We start from the raw sequence: 11,751 nt of genomic DNA, 5'->3' as shown, positions 1-11,751 counted from the left end.
GAAACCCAAAAAAATAATAATTTCATCATGAAAAATTTTAAAATTCATCATACTGTTTTAATATAAAAAACAAAAAATAGAAAAACTATTGACAAGACATATTTTCCGATATTTATGTTTTATGTCGCAAGCATTTATGAGTAGAGAGTACCTGTTATTGACGTTTGATAAAATTTGGTAAAGCAAATGTCACTAATTATTCGCCGACACTAATTTAAATGTCGGAAAATTTCCAACATTGAAATTTTTGATATTTATTTTAAGTGTAAAATAAATATCGTTTAACGATTTTGTGACATTTATGTGATCAATAGTGACGTTTATAAAATGTCGTCGTAGCCAACTAATTTTATGAAGCCTCATATTAAAGTGAGACGGCACCTACCCTACCCAATTAGGTATTCTTATTTTTGTACCAGAAAATGAAAGTGCTTGAGCGTTAGGTATCTTCGACATAATAAAACCTTGCAACTCATTGAGACGAAGTTTTTTTCCCCATTACTTTGAAAAGCTAACCAGTCTTACAACTATGAAAATAGTTACAATTAACATTCAATGTCTATACTCCGTAGTGTAAGTACAATGTAAAATATTTTTTCATACTATTATTCTAGCAACTTCATTTTTTCATTTTTCAATTTTCTTTTTTGGTTTATGTACGTTTGCCCCTTTTTCGAGTTTTTAAGCACACATATTATAGACTTTTTGAGCCATAGTGAACTTTTGAAATCTCATTAGCAGAACATGTTAAAGTATAATGTATTGGTTCCCACTAAAAATAAGGTCTTATGAAATTAATGGTAGATAAAAGCTTTAATCAAGCATGAGAATTGAAATACAATTGAAAAGTTATATACGACACTTAAAAGTGGACGAAGGGCATATTATACATGCACATATATATGTTGTCTATTATATATTATTACGTATATTTTTCAATTCCTCTTGGGATAGAAACATGGAACATGATATTGGTTATAGTGAAGTTCTTCCAAATTATCACGTCTACCTTATTTAATTATGTCTCCTCTAGAAGGGATCCCACGAAGTATTTCTCAATTTCATACTTTGTTATCAAATATTTAACACCATTTTAGTATTAAAAAAGGCACCTCACTAATTTTAATCGAGTAAAAGGACGCATCACATTTTTTTCACACAATTTAATATTGATTAAGTGAGAGACTCTAACTTGTGGTATAACTCAAACTATGATTCTTAATAATCTAATTTAAGTTATATGTGTTTCCTTCTTATTTTCAATTTTTCCAATAGAATAACAAAAAATAGCTCAATGATTAAGTCTTATCTTGACCACGTCGATGCTGGTATGTATTCGGTGCAACTCTGCGATAGCGTTGCACTTGCAGTGAGTACTCGTTTCCTTACGAAATAATTTAATTAAGGAGCAACCTTAATTAAACTTAATTCGTTAGCCTCAAAAAAGATTATACAAATTGAGGTTCTTGTTCCATAATCTTAAATTATCACTAAGATCAATGTGGACATTTGTGACGTGATTAATGAGTACACTAAGTAGAAAGTAAGGGGTTGGGTTGGGAAAGTGGGTCTGTTTGGGGGATGCATATCAGTAAAAGGGTAATTTGGTGAACAGAGCAAATATTTTACGTAGGAGTTACAGTAATTAATTTTTTCAGCCAATAGATTTGCTCAATTTTGTTATAGTTACATAAATGCTCTCATGGGCCCAACTTTTAAGCAAATAGTCTAGGAGAGGTGCCAAGTCATTTCTTCCATTCCCTCTTTATATATATATATATATATATATATATATATATATATATATATATATATATATATATATATAACAAAAAAGCATGATGATTAGTCTAGCCAAGGCTAGCTAAGACTTATGCTGATATTTAGGGGTGTCAAAATAATTTTTAAAACTAACTGAATCGAACCTAAACGTACGATTTATTATGTTTTTATAAGTAAAATTATAGTTTTCAATAAAAATTTACCGTACCAAAAATTAGGATAATATATATATATATATATATATATATATATATATATATTATAAAAGCATGAATACAATATTGATGGACTAAAATAACCTTATGTATAAAATATACTTTATATGTTAAGTTCATTAATATTTTAGACTTGAACCTTGGGCCTTGGGGTAGATTCAGATGGAACAACTATAAGATACAACCTACCTTAGCTACAACTATTAAAACAAGGGTAAACATTGTACATTGTTTAAGCTTCTTCAATTGCAGCAAAAAAGCGAAGGTATATACTTTCTCTTCCTCATTTACTTTTTCAATTTCTTCTCCATTAATTTGTGAACTATCTTGTTGATTTCTTAATATATGATGAATTTTCAATAGTTTGGTCATAATCATGTCACGATCCAAAATCCCACCATGATCATGATGATATCTAACATAACCTACTAGGTAAGCAAATATTCATAATCAACGAAAGCAAGACAAGTAAAGGATAATCTGTTGCCATGATATAGATAAAACATAATTAAGCCTCACATCATCAACCAAATACTAAATATACCACAATAATTTCTCAAACCGTAGATGGGTCATCCAATAGCTCTTCTGTATCTGAGACAAATTTTAGATCTTATTCCGGTTTGCATGCAGAAAGATCAACTTTTGATAATAAATTCAATGAATACTTGCACTGGGTTTCAAAACTCTTTGCGTCCTTATCACTTTAATCGCCAGAAGAGACTTTGAGTCTCCTAAATCTTTCATATCAAACTGGGTTCTTAATCTTCTCTTAAGCTCATTTATCGAAGCTAAGTCATTACTAGAGAAAACAATGTCATCCACATGAAGCAGTACGAAATCATGAGCAACTAAATACTGTAAAAGTGAGTCTCAAATGTAAAAGTACTGCCTGATACAAACAACAATATGATAAATAAGAAGGGGACTCCGTAAGCTGCGAATTAAGTACAACAGCTCACCACGAAGTCTCCAAATTAAGTTGCTAAGCCCTCCTGAATGTCGTCAGAACCAATACCAGGATCTGTACAAAAATATTCAGAAGTAAAGTATGAGTAAGAAATCAATATGTATCCGATAAGTATCATGTCTAATCCCGGTGAAGTAGTGGCAAGGTTTAGACAAAGGTGACATAATGTCATAACCCGTTAAACTCATAACAATGTACCATAAAAGTACAACTACAAAACTATGGATATAAATAGTAAGGTACGCAGCCAATAATCAACTATTAAGTATAATTTCCAGGTAAGTTGATCAAGAATGCAAGTAACGCACAACATAAACATATATGAATGATATGCAAGTAGCATGTATATGCATGTCTTTACATGAGTCTGACGAGCGCAAAACACACACTTAAATATGTTCACTAGTCGAATATAGTATAATATAATATCGTATCCATAGGGATTGAAGTTAAATAATATTATCATAATTTGTAGCTAGATTCCTATCCAAGATGATTAACAATTTAGATTTATGTGATTTAAAACTAAAATTAATTAAGAATCTAAAGCTAATTGATGAATGACACTCGAACAAAAGTAAGCAAGGAAGATATCAATGGGAGAAAATAGGGATTAATTGGATAGGTGCAAGATAAATATCTGGGATTTAACTCTAGTTAATTCACTTCTAATGTTCAAGTGAGTCTCTCGAATTCACTCAATTATTAGTTCAAATATTTAGTAGAAACTTCTCTCTCGATTAAGTCTCAACCTCACAATATGAACCAATTTAAGCTCAGTGAAGATATGCAAGAATTCACAGTGAATTGGTCTTTAGGAGAACCTCTCTCGATTATCCTCCTAACTAGGGTTAAACAATAATTTAACTAGCCTCTTTCAATTACTAAGAAGAATTAATGAACTCAACCAACAAGATAATGTAACGATATCACAAGTTATGCCTCTCTCGATTACATGAATATGTGAATATAGATGCAATAATTAAATCATCCAAAATGATTCAGTACATAAAAACTAGAGTTATAATCCACAAACAAATATCAATACACCAAATCCTTCAAACCCTAAAGAGAACTACTCCATAGATATGGCGTAATTCATCACAAATAAGTTTAAGTTAAAGGAAAGCATAAACGATCCAAACTCTTGTCTTGAGTGAGGATTGAATGATGAAATCCTTGTGCTCTTGCTTCTCCTACTTCTCCTTAGCCTCCTTAGGTCTTAGATGTGTCAAAAGTCCAAAAAATATCGTTTTCTATGTATATATACCAAGTAGGGTCGAGCCCAAGAGAAAACACCTTTACTGACGTCCAGCAGTGATCCTCGGCCCCCGAACACGATCCCGACTTATTCATTTGGGCTTTTACTCAGACTTCAAAGCACAAAATAACTCGAATTAGTTGCACAATATCTATATAACTCGGAATCACTCCTACCAGGCATAAAATATATAATTAGTATAAAACACTAGCAATTGAAAGCTCAACTCAATTAAAGTGCGATAAGCAACTAAAACACGCAATTATAGCCTACTATCAGAGTCTACTATGTCTATGCATGTGAAAGACTCCATCTCTTCCTCAACCAACACCTCCCAGGTGGCTGGCACCTCTTAGGTGTCCCATATCACTGCACACATATGGCCCAATATAGTATGAGTAATCACATAACTCCGAAGAGATGGATTCAAATTCATGCGCCGATCATCATAGCTCCATAATGAATCATCACATCTCAGAAATCGTCAAACCGCACGAAATGTACTATCGTGTCAAACTATAGTATCCACACAGAATGTTCTATCATGCCAACCTCATTCCATAATAGAGTACTATATATAGGGATGCATTCATATGAATAAGAATTAAACATATATGACGTATGGACAGAGAAAATTACCATGCAGATATATGCATGTTTACAAGTATTGACTACGGCTACAACATATAATCCAACATACCAAATAGTCCTTCATATTAAAATAAAGCATCAAAAGCCTAGACATAATATCTAGCATGATTAAAGTTGCTCAAGTAGTCATAAATAAAATAAGGAATAGATAAGAAAAAATATATCCCAAACAAGGCCCAAAGAAGCCTAAATTATATCCCAAATATGGTATAACCTTAGCGCTCGCATATATGCTCGTCATCTCGCATATACATCACCCCCAAACATGTAGTACTTTGCATATAAGTCTATTTTATAAAATTTCCTCAAACCAAGGTTAGCCAAGCTACTTACCTTATTCAAAATACACTTTCAACCTTCCAATATGCCTTTTCATCTATCCTTGCCCTTCAAACGCTCCAAATCTAGCCAAACAATGCTTAATGGGTCAAATACAATCATATAAATCAATTCCAAACAATAAAGCTTCGGTCTTTAATTAAATCTCAAAAGTCAACAAAAGTTAAATTGGACCCACATGATCAAAATCCTAGTCCAAACTCAAATGTTGTTGAACTATAACCCCACGAGTCCAAATATATAATTAGTTTCTAAATTCGAGTCCAGATCAATGTTCAAAATCTCATAATTTATTTTCTTAAGTCTTAGACAAAACCCCAAATTTTACTCTTTGATTCCATATTTTAGGTAAAACAATCCATGGGAAATCAAGTTTTATAAATAAATTCAAGTAATAATTACTTACCCTCAAGATTGTGATGAAATCCCTCTTCAAAATCTCCTCCTCCCACTCTCCAAAAATAAAAAATGGTAAAAATAAGCTAAATCTCGAAATCTAAAAATATATAACCTTGGAGCCCGATCCTTCTATACGATACGCGAAGGCTAACTGGCCTGGCTTCTATGCAATCGCGACATCTTTCAGCGACCACGATGCATAGCTGATGACCCCACTCGATTGCGGGCTACTCCAGCGAAGTGCAAATTTCCTCTGGTCCAATTCCATTTACGCGATCGCGAAACTTGGCTCAATGAGCGTGATGCACTGATGTGCACTAGAAAACCAGCAGCTGTAACATGTTCTAAAATACTTTAAAACCACCTCGAAACTCACCCAAGTCCCCATTCAATCATCCTAACAAGTTCATATATCCTATACAAACTTGTCCAAAGACTTAAAATACTAAAAATATCATCAAAACCAAGAATCAAGCATCAAACCAAAACTTTTAAACTTTCTTATTTTCAAAATTTCAAAACAAGGTGCAACTTTATTATTTCTCTATAGAGTTTCAATCTTGCCAAAGTTTTATTCTTTCACCTTTCTAGTAGATCTTATAGTGAAGTAATACTAACCTAAGCATGTTCTTTAACTTGTACTTATTGCCTCTCGAAGAAGATTAATAAAATACGCGTATAATTTTCTAAGAGGAAAAAAACGGTTAGTTTTATTACTAGGTTTCACTGGGTTTTTAACTGTATTCTGCTTACTTTACGGCGTTATTACATGTTTACTCCTTGTTGCTAATTGTTGGTTCTAGTTTCCATTTGCAAGTATTGTATTGTTTGGCATACCTGCCTAATATGAGCCATAGTTGTACACATGCACATGCATATACTTTAGCATGCTAGCATCCGGCACAGGCAGACGTACCTGGATCTGCACAAAAATGTGCAGAAGTGTAGTATGAGTACACTTCTCATTTTTACACACATCGTTTCCTTTACATGAGAATGCTTCGAGTGTGGGGATACTAGCCACATGGAGAGAGATTGTCCCAGACTCCGGACGGATGTGTCACAACAAGGTATCCAGGCTATGAGTTCCGCCCTTTCGACTAGAAGTGCCCAATCCCAAGTCACTTGAGACTTGATGCGAACATACGTACAAGTCCAAAATTATCATACAAACTTATTTGAACCTTCAAATCACCAATCCGAAGTTGTTGACCTTAGTAAACACTTCCAACCTTAAGCCTCTAGTTAGGAACTAAGCATCCCAAATTACTCCCGAACCTCTCGAAACCCGACCCACCCATCCCTGCAAGGAATAAATCATCAAATAAACCTATAAGAAGTCTAAAATAGGGGAATGTAGTTCTGGGGTGCGGGATCTGGGGTTGACTTTTTGGGTTGACTTTGCATATTTGATTCAAGATTTCAGCTTTATCATTTGGAATTACATCGGAGTATTCATCATTAGAGGTGGCCTTTAGGCTATTATGGGATTGTTTTGCTATCATGCATTGTTTTATCCAGGTTTTCTAAACCTGGATGATTACTTGAGTTCTGATTCATATTAGAAATACGTTATTGGTGATGTGTTGGGGTGACGCACATGCTAGGTGACGGGAGTGTGTGCATGCACTGTAGTAATCATGATCCGAGTTGACTTTTAGACTATTTTGATATCATACCTTGTTATATCTATGTTTTCCCTACTTGTTGGATTATCTTAGATGTGTTTCATGTTAGAAATCATGTTTAGACTATCTGGTTATTGGTTGAGACCTAATGAGGCTATTTCTATTGTTTGAGCTATCTGACTTAATTGTAGTTATACACTCAGTCGTAATTTTTTATTTTCATATCATATCTCAGTCTCTGTACATTATTTATTGTTACATAACATGCTGTTATTGTTTTCCATATGTGATACTATTTGGGCTAAGTGATACGAGATTGTGAGCCCTTTAGATTTGAGAGGTTGGTGACTGAGGTGGGCCTTAGAGCCGTGTTGAGAGTGTTATTTGGATCGGGTTGTACGCCGCATTAGGACATATTGGCTTGTGATTAGCGCTTGGGCAGGATCCACCCCTCTGAAGTTTGGTATGCCATCAGTGAGCGCAGACACAAAAATATTTACACATGCTTTGGTGATGGGCATTGATACCGGGCACCCGTATAGTGCTGAGTGATTGTGTGTGTGATTAAGTGGGCTTGTGAGTCAGGCACCTTGAGTATGCTAAGAGTGAGAGTACTTGAGGATATCACTGTGAAATCATTTAACTTGACATGCAAATTGACATATAGGCATAGAGATGTACTTTCCTCATGCTAACTGATAAATGAAATGTTCTTATCTGTGTTGGGCTGTAACTGTTATACTTGAAAGCATGTCTAGATTCCTGTAATGTAAACAAGTCGAATATGATAATTTCTTTGAGTTATTTATTATTACCGCCATCATTTTATCCTGAATTGTTATTAGTTATTGATATTGGTTTCTGACTATTTCATCCGATCTCGTCACTACTTTCAACCCAAGGTTAGGTTTGTTACTTATTGAGTACATGGGGTCGGTTGTACTCATACTATACTCTACACTTCGTGTGCAGATCCAGGTACTTTCGGAAGTGGTGATTGCTAGAGCTGTGCTGGTACCAGTACTTTAGAGACTATAAGGTAGCTGCTATTACGTCCGCATAACTTGAAGTTCTCTTTCATTTATTTCCTTTTTTACTGTTCGATTATCCAACAGTTGTATTGAGGAATTGGTTTTGTATTTTGATATTCAGTAGTGCTCATGTATTCATTGACACCAGATCATTGGGATGGTTGTAGTAGTTTTGTTGCTGCTTTCTCAGTTATTTTATGATATTTCCGCTGTTGAGTTTATTAAACCAAATTTTATGGAATTTGTAGTTATTGTGTGATTGTTGGCTTTCCTAGTAAGTAGATGTAAGGCACCATCACAGCTCCGGTAGGAGTTGGGTCGTGATAAGTTGGTATCAGATCCCTAGGTTGCTTAGGCCTCACGAGTCATGTGCAAATATAGTAGATTCTTGAGGATCGCTACAGAGACGTCTGTTCTTATCTTCAAGAGGCTACCGAACTATTAGGAAACTTCAATTTCTTGTTTTCCTGTTGTGCGGATTTGTTAATTCCGATGTCCAAATTTATATTCTTTTATTCTCTCACAGATGGTGATGACACGATCAGCTTATCAGGCACCAGTACCACCAGCTAGGGCCGCGAGAGGTCAGGGCGGAGGTTGAGGCCAAGGTGGAGCTCGTACTGCAGCAAGAGCAGCACCTGTGGAGCTACTAGCTGCTCTAGTTAAGGAGCAGGTTCCAGATACTGTGGAGCCGGTGGGACTAGCTCAGGCACCAGTCGTGCCTATTGTTATTCCTGCTCTTCAGGAGGCCTTGGCTTAGATTTTGACTATGTGCACGAACCTGACTCAGGCAGTTTTGATCCTAGTTACCAGCTACCTCACAGGCTGGGGGAGGTGCCCAAACTCCTGCAACCCGTACTCTAGAGCAGCTAGCTCAGGGTCATCAGATGCCGGGGGTGTTACCAGTTCAGTCGGTTGCTGTTGATGGGGCCAAGGTTGGTCCACCTATGAGTGATAAGGATCAGAAGTGGTTAGAACGGTCTGGGAGGCTTAAGCCTCCAGAGTTCAGTGTGGGGGGGGGGGGAGGGTCAGAGGATGCTCAGGATTTTCTAGATAGATATTAATAGATTCTTCACACAACGGGTATTTTGGACACCATTGGGGTTGTATTTACTACATTTTAGCTGACAGGGGCAGCCTACAGATGGTGGGAGGCTTATGAGTTGAGTAGGCCAGCCGGCGCATCACCAATTACATGGCATGAGTTCTCAGTTCTCTTCTTAGAGAAGTTTGCTCCTTTGAGTCGCAGAGAGGAGCTGGTAGAGATTTTGAACAGCTACGCCAGGGAGATATGACTGTGACTTAGTATAAGATAAGATTTGCAGATTTGGCTAGTCATGCAATATGGTTGGTTCCCACTGAGAGAGAGTGAGAGGATCAGGAGGTTCATTGAGGGTCTCAACTGTGGTCTACACTACAGTTTGGCTCTAGATACTGAGACAAATGCTAGGTTTGGACAGGTGGTCAAGATTGCTAGGCGCTTGGACCTGGTTCGCAGGCTTGAGCATGAGGAGTGGGAGGGAAAGAGGCCCCGTGGTTCAGGTGGTTTCAATGGTACCTCATCTGGAGGTCAGTCACATCACAACGAAGGTCGTCCTTTCAGGCTCGCTTAGATGTCTCGTCCGGTTCATCGTGGTGCATCATCTAACCAAAGTTCATAAAACACTTGTCTGGTTCAATCATCTTTTAGTGCGCTTCCAGCTCAGAGTTCGTACCGTGCTCCATCAGTTTAGGGTTCGTTAGTACCCGATTCTTCTAGTGGTTATTCTAGTTCTCAGGGTCCAGTTCAGGCCCCACAGTTATCCCTAGGTCAAGGTTGCTACGAGTGTGGGGAGTTGGGGCATGTGAGGAGGTTTTGCCCCCATTTTATTAGAGGTCCCGTACAACAGAGAGGTCAGGCTATGACTCCCGGACCAATTGCTACACCACCTGCTCAGCCAGCTCGGGGTGGGACTCTGGTAGTTCGAGGTCTCCCTAGAGAGGGAGGTCGATCAAGTGGTGGTCAGGCTCGATGCTATGCTTTTCCCTCCAGGGCAGAGGCAGTTGCTTCCAATGCTGTGATCACAGTTATTGTTTCACTGTGCCATAGAGATGCTTTAGTATTATTTGACCCTGGTTCCACTTATTCATATGTGTCATCGTACATTGCTCGTTATTTGGATATGCCTTATGATTCTTTAGTTATGCCTGTACATATATATATATACACGGGTGGGGGATTTTATTGTTGTGGATCGTGTGTATCGGTCATGTGTGGTGACCATCGGGGGTTGTGAGACCAGAGTTGGATCTTTTACTGCTTAGCATGGTTGATTTTGACGTGATTTTGGGCATGTATTGGTTGTCGCCATGTCACGCTATTCTCGATTCTCACGCTAAGGGGGTGTCGAGGTTAGACTAGAGAGGCTCCCTAGATTATGTCCCTACTAGAGTGATTTCACATTTGAAGGATCAACGAATTGTTGAGAAGGGATGTTTGGTGTACTTGGCCTTTATGAGGGATGTTATTGCTGATACTTCTACCATCGAGTCTGTCCCGATAGTGAGAGACTTCCCAGATGTGTTTCCAGCAGTCCTTCCAGGCATGCCACATAACAAGGATATCAATTTTGGTATTGATCTGGTGCTGGGCACTCAGCCCATATCTATTTCACCGTATCACATAACACCTATAAAGTTGAAGGAGTTGAAAGAGCAGTTGCAGGAGCTACTTGATAAGGGCTACATCAGGCCTAGTGTGTCACCTTGGGGTGCACCGGTTCTATTTGTGAGGAAGAAGGATGGCACATGGGGATGTGTATTGACTATAGGTAGCTGAACAAGGTTACTATTAAGAACAAGTACCCATTGCCGCATATTGACGACTTATTTGATCAACTTCAGGGTGCTAGAGTGTTCTCGAAGATTCCTTTGGGGTCGGGGTATCATCATTTGAAGATCCGTGATTTAGATATTCTAAAGACGACTTTCAGGACCCACTATGGTCACAATGAGTTTCTGGTGATGTCATGTCATACCCCAAACCTGGGGAGGAGTGGCCGGCACCTGGTGCCATATTTGGCCCGAGCGTACCGCTATATAACTCTGAACTCTGGAGAGGTAACCCTCAACTTAGGCCGATGAGGCATACCTTACAAATCAAGGCCGACGAGGTCACCATGAATGTCTATAACCAGCAATAGGAAGTGGAGCTTGCCAACCAAGATGATGTTTGACTCTTTCTACTGGGAAGGTCTATCTAGCTGTCTATCAGGACCTGTAGGCATGAAATGCAGCATCCCCGACAAAAGGGACGTCAATATGAAATAATGTACTAAGTATGTAAGGCAACATATTAACTGAAAGTTGAAACTGAGCTGATAATATAATAAGTAAAAGTAACTAGGAGTCAAAGATAATCTGAAGATATGCTTACCTACTGTTACTGACTCAACTTTCTCAATATAGTAAGTAAAATAGCTGTTCGGCCCTATAA

The sequence above is a fragment of the Nicotiana tabacum genome, chromosome 15, assembly GCF_000715075.1.
Source record: "Nicotiana tabacum cultivar K326 chromosome 15, ASM71507v2, whole genome shotgun sequence".
NCBI lineage: Eukaryota > Viridiplantae > Streptophyta > Magnoliopsida > Solanales > Solanaceae > Nicotiana > Nicotiana tabacum.
This window is presented reverse-complemented; position numbering follows the sequence as displayed.